We start from the raw sequence: 7,002 nt of genomic DNA, 5'->3' as shown, positions 1-7,002 counted from the left end.
TTAGTATACGATGCTCCTCTGCCTAATATTTATTGTTCAACGGGATGAACACATTGCATAGATGTAAGTGCCTGTCTCAATTAAACAAGAGGCAGTTGAGACAATCTTAATCACACTTTTTTTCAATCACTCAATATCAATCAATATTTATTTTATATAGCGCCTTTCATAGTGGACAAGTGCTTTACAAGATAGTGAGGAACAATGCATAATACGTTAAATACAGTGAAATACAGGGCATAGTACATTAATACAAACAGTAAAAAAACAATGCAAACACATTAAATATAAGCATAATACATTAAATAAAGGCTTGGAGGTGAATTCTAAACATTGTGTATGCGTGTGTCAAGAAGAATGAAGTAAAGATGAAATAAAAAAAAAAAAAAAAAACATGAAATAGCAATTTAGACAACAGCTAATAACAGATACCAGGCTTAGGGAGCATTAAAAGCAAAAGAGAACAAGTGGGTCTTGAGAGTTTATTTGAAGCGAGCGACTGAGGAAGCTGCACGCACTAAAGCTGGAGAGAGTTCCAGAGACTGAAAAAAAACCTGCCTCCATTTAACTCAATTTACTTGCATCTCAAGAGATAACAACTCAAAGAGATACAAAATAAGTCTTCAAAGAGGCAGTGAAGACCAGACCTGTTTTACTTTTCTTTCTTTTCTTTATCTTATACACTTACATCCTTTATTAATATACAGTCGGCACCGCTTTTGACTCTTAATGAAAAGAAAAAGAATGACGTCACAGCACATTATGATTAAATGTTAAATACATCATTTAAAATACGAGTCAATGTATTTTTATTCCTAAACAAAATGAATCGCACCTGCAATGTAGAAACACCAACTTTCTTTGCAACAGCAGTCTGAGAAACCACACAAGACTCCTTCTTCTTCAAGAATTCAGCGTTGTTTACACAATTTACGCAAGTCACAACGCAATTACGTACTCACTACACTGTGCTAGGCGACCTGTCTTGCTGTGAAAAGCGATCTCTGTTCATCATTTCACGCACCAAAAACCAACTAGTCCAGAATGCCGCTGCCAGGATCCTTAACAGATGTAAAAAAAACGTGATCACATCACACCCCACCTTGCCCAGCTGCACTGGCCACCTATAAAGTTCAGGATTATTTTCAAAACTCTCCTGCTCACCTACAGTGTTCTTCATCACACAGGTCCCCAGTACCTCCTCAACCTGCCCACAAGCTGAGGTCCTCTGACTGCTTGTTATCCCCAATGAAAAGTACACCACACTCGATTAGCTTCATGGCTCTGACTCTTTGGAACTCTCTCCCAGCTTTGGAGCATGATGCTCCCTCTGTTGCATGCTTTAAATCAACTCTCAAGACCCACCTGTTCTCTCTTGCTTTCCATGCTCTTTAAGCTTGATATCTGCTATTAGCTGCTGTGCTGCTGTTAATATTTCACGTATTATGTTACTATAATGTATTATGCACTTTCCACTGTATTGAATGTACTATATCATGTATTATGCACTTTTCTCTGTATCTAATGTATTATGCATTGTTTGTTTGTTTTTTGTTGTTGTTTTGTTTTTACTGTAAATCATGTATTATGCATTTCTCTGTATTTAAAGTATTATGGATTTTCTGGTTGTTACTGCATCTTGTAAAGCACTTTGTGATAGTGGTCCACTATGAAAGGTGCTATATAAAATAGAGATTGATTGATTGATCATTTGAAAATACTGTACCCCAATAGTGCTCTCAAAAATAAAGAACACCGTAGGTACACAGCACTGTATACTAATCCTGGTGTAGGAGTAAATACAGCTGGACTAAAATATATTGTAACGGCGGGTCCCGAGGCAGGCTGGAGAGAGGGGCAAGACCAGCGCGCTGACTGATCGTCACCAACCAAGAAGTGGGCACCCCGCCGATTAGGGGTGTGGTCAGCGCACTGGAGTGAACGGGAGACCCAGCTGTATTTTTTCACCGAGCGAGGTTACCCGCAGTCAGGCTGGGGTCCCGACCCCTCCCTTTTAGAAGATTCTATGGATCCCTGGGTTAGGGAATTTCCCCACAGCTGCCAGCCTGGGACCATCCGGCCTGGGACTTTCCAGCCTGGGATTTTCCAGCCAGTTGAGGTATCTAGCTCTGGATTGGCTGGAGCGGGCACCGCCTCCCTCCAGCTTCCCTATAAAAGGGAGTGTGAGCTGGATACCAAGGTCGGACTGAAAGAAGCATTGCTGTTTAGGGGATAACCACAGGCTCAACTCATCTTCCTCACCGAAGCCCTGCCTGGATCAGGAGACCAGGAGTGTTTAGTTGCTTTTGCTTGTTGAAGGGAATGAAACGCACTATATATTAAAGAGTTCAGCCCTGTGTCCCTTAGAAACTGTTGGAAGAAAGGGAACCTAAACCGACAAAAATGACCCTAAAGGGAAAAGGCATTATTATTAATGGGAAAGTAGCAAGGAATGTTTTACATATTTTTTTAACTATGAAATTATATTTTTGAAGCCTTGCTGCACCAAGGTCAAGGGCAAAACAAAACACATTCTAATTGAATTATTTGATTTTACAAACACTCATATAAAACAATTTCAGAAAAACGGGCTACGGTATCTATGGCACATCTGATCATTTTATAGGAATGTAGCACACTACAGGTATACTGAATATATTTTGTGCTGTGGTATATTTTTTATTAATAAACAGTATAGCAGTGTCCTTACAGTACATTTTAGACAGTTAACTAGTGTGATTACTGTCATCTTTCAATGTACAATAGAGGGGTAAAAGAAGAATGCAGATCCCATACATTGCATCCATAGAATTTAACTGGATATTATTACATTTTTAGCGAGCCATAGTAAGCAAAAACAACACAGTCACAACAAACATACTTGCACCATTTTGAAAACTGCGGTAGACTTCTTAATCAAGTAGTGTCCCATTTGCATTGGGGGGATTTTGTGTTGCTCTCTCCCTTTATTTGTTCTTATTTCGCTTAGCCTCCCTCTCGGAGCACTTGTTTTATTTTGCGTTATGTATTTCATGTGGTATATGATGTAGTAGGTGAAATATTGTTTAAAATAGAAACTCAGTGACAGATCTTTTCTAAATTATTTGATGAGAGGAAACTAACAAACTGTGTTAATAATACTGAAATATATTGCATACATTTTCACAGCTGAACTACCGATAGCTTAAAATATAATGAGTATGATTGCTCCATTTAGACCCGTGGATACAGTTGCCCCTTGATGTCAGAAACATTTGTTTATCATTATGTTTTAATAAAAACAATTTTTTAACAGTCTCCCTTCCCATACAAAGAACATGACAGTCTAAAATGTATATATTCAACTGTTGCTTGAGGTGCAATCCCCTATGAAGCATAGTCTCAGTTGCATAACTATCATGTTATATACTTTGGTCTGTTACATGTGCAGAAGTAGTTACAGAGCTAAAGTATTACTCTGTACCGACTCTCATCCTCCCTTATGCTACAGTATACAGTATGTCTTTTTAAGTTTTCTGGCAACCAAATAGCAGAATTGCCTTTTGACCAGAATGTCCCACAGAATGTCAACAATATACCAAAGTACATTGATAGGAAATGAAACACCATTTAGCATTTCCAAATACATGCACTTATAATGTAACCAATGTACAAGTACAAGTATTTAGCACAATCGTGTACACCCAAGCCTGTTAAACTCTTCTTTCTTAACAATAATATTAATTAAAGTAATCTACTTTATCTGTATGTAAATCCAGCATAACAGAAAAGTATTGAGACAGACTTGCTTCCAGAGCGTCAGCATAGTCATACTGCACAGGGTGCTCACTTCCCTGAGACCCACACAGTCTGCAAAGATTGAATTAAAAACAAACAAAAAAATAGCATTAACTTGCAGCTCCTGTTTCTTGGTCACTAGTTTCAGACTGTTTGTGGAGCCACTTAGGACACTGATTGACATATCTTAAAGTGCAAAGGGTGAATATGCTATTTGTATATGTAATAAGAGGAAGCATGAGAAACAGCACAGCAGTTGTAGTGAAAATAGTATATTTTTATTTAAAAAAAAATTTCTAGATCTAGGGCCAATAAAAAATGACCTTCATACACTTAGCATGCTCATCACGAATGCCTTTATATCTGCATGTTTCCATCTTTGTGGCCACCTCTTCCCTCGCCTCAGTATTGTCAGTCATTGCTCGTCCCCTTGTCCCTGCTATCCAGAACAACAAGGCAGTGCTTAAAGTAGGTGTTAAATAATGACAATCTGTCATTTGAGTAGGGTGTGTGGAATGTGTGGTTCAGGGTACATAGTTGCATGCATTTGAACAATTTAGCAAAGGAGTTACTATTCAAGGCATTAACTGACTTCGTGACTCTCCAAGCAGCCACCTACCTAAAATGTGCCCTTCTCCATATTCCCTTTGCCAAGACATAATATGTGCAAGCACACATCATGGTTACCTTCAGGCCATCTGGTTACAATATCAAGCATGCCCCATCTGCATCAAGCACTACCTCAACATTCATTAGATGCATTTCATTCCTGTACAAATACTTGTGTTATTCCTCACTGAGTGCTTTGAGAGTGATCAAAGTTCCATCCACAGTGCTGGAAAACTACAGTTAATTAAATGATTTCTTTGTCTGTGCCAACTGCACCACATGTATAGTAAATATTGATCCAGAACCTCATTCTCTGAAACAGCAAATGTTTGCACACAGCAGATGCACCAAACCGTATTATCAAGAATATGTTTCTTGACCAGAATGTATTTGCCTGACATATCTTCATAGAAGGCAACCATTTGCCAAATCCTGTTATACCACAGTACTTATGTTATTTAAATGGTAATGCCAATTTAATTTCATTATTATTTTTTACATTGTGGTTATTGAGTAGGTGAAATTATTGTATCACCTATGCTCAGTTTTTCATCTACCATAATTATTCATTAGAACCAATAGCACACATACTGCTCATTATATTTATTTCAACATTTTGGGTATTCTACTCCCAGCTAATGGACCCATGCTCCCTTATGAATAAAGACCATTAACTCTGTGTCAGCATATATTTTAAAGTTATGCTTCCAGAATATGTATGCACTCATTAAGGTCTGCTTACCAGTTGTGGTAGACTTGATTTTAAGGGTTTTTATTTGAATGCTTTTTATTCGCTTCCAACCAACCATTATTTTGGACATGCATATGCAAAAAAAGAAGCAGCCAGATTCAAAGGCATACATTTAATCCAGAATAGGTTTAGTCATGGACTTGCTTATTAACTGACCACTGTTCCCACAAAATCTGAGCAATGGATGTTATCAAGCAATTTTACCTTTGAGGCAGACCCTGGTACAGTCCCATTTGTTAATGTGCACCAGGCCAAGTATTTATCATTGAGGCACAGTGAACCAAACTACCCCAAGCTGATTTTCATCCCAAGCCCCTTGGCCAATTGGTTCCCACTAAACATGGACATGCTATAGATAGATGGGATTCGGTGAATTATAGGAAAATAATTTCATCCAGGGTTTCTGTGACGAAATAAATTACAAGACTGAAGGTCGATTCATTTATAAACTGTCACAGAAACCCGAGATGTACCTTTTCATTTCCAAATTAACCCCTGATAAATTCTCCCTGTACTTTAATATCAAGTGGGTGTATTATAAAAAAAAGAAAGTGTTGAGCAAAACTTGTTAAAGTATGTCATATACAATTAACCACCTTGAAAAGAAACAGTGGTCTAACTGAAGCAATGCAGAAAATGATTAATTACATTTGACAATAATGTAATTACAGGTAAATTATACTCTTAAACTGCAACTCCTTTGAAGACTATGAATTAAAAAATGATGTGAGAATGGCTTGTGATTTTCTTTATAACTACTGTACAAACTGTTATGTTAACAAAATGATCGGGTCTTTTTACAGCCTTTACAGTGGACTCATTTTCTGAATCCTCAGTCAGGGACCAATTACAATGCAAGTCTTTGACACGGCAAAGCAATTCCAGGCCTACTCTGTTAGATTTAGAGTTTGTATTAACAGGATGTTGTATTATTATTGTCGTATTATTTTTGGTAGTAATGTAGATTCCAATTTATATTTAAAAAAAAAAAAAAACTTTCATGTGATAAAATCACAGATGTCAATGGCAAATGTTTCTGTAGTCGGATGCAGCCCTGGAATCAGGTGGTTTGATGAAGTCACAAGCAATGGGATAGAAAAAAAAGTACAGTATGGTGCCGCTTTTAAGAAGTTTTTAAAAACACTAAAAATATTTTGTAAGTCATATATATATTATATATATATATATAGATATATATATATATATATATATATATATATATATATATATATATATATTTTTTTTTTTTATTAAAAACACTAAAAATAAAACATTCTACAAATCAAAGATAATGCTAAATAGTCACTATGGGTTTACTATGGATAATGTTAATTCATTCTAGTTAGTGTCACTTTGGGTTTATTATGGATAATGTTAATTCATTATAGGTAGTGTCACTATGAGTTTATTATGGATAATGTTAATTCATTATAGGTAGTGTCACTATGGGTTTATAATGGATGGTGCCTCCTGCTACTAGTACCTTGGTATTTGGCTTGATGAACAACTAGTGTACAATTAACATATTGACAATCTATCCTTAAATTCGCTGTTTTAAATTGGGTACCCATTTAAAAATCATAAAGCTTTCTCTTTAAATACAGTACTACTGTATTACTTACTACTATTTTTCTTAGGACTTGCAAAAAATGTACAAGACCAGCATTATTTATGTGTTTGAGCAAGCCTACATAGACTCCATGCAAACTGAATATGCATCCAGAAAAATGCATTTTACCACAATAAAAACCAGCACACACTAGCAGAACACAAGGGAAGCATAGCAAAAATCCAATCTAACTAAGAAGTCAAAGGTAGCAAAAGATTCACAAAATACCGTAATTATTGCCATGTTACTAAGTTAG

This window comes from Polyodon spathula, chromosome 9, assembly GCF_017654505.1.
Source record: "Polyodon spathula isolate WHYD16114869_AA chromosome 9, ASM1765450v1, whole genome shotgun sequence".
Classification (NCBI taxonomy): Eukaryota; Metazoa; Chordata; class Actinopteri; order Acipenseriformes; family Polyodontidae; genus Polyodon; species Polyodon spathula.
This window is presented reverse-complemented; position numbering follows the sequence as displayed.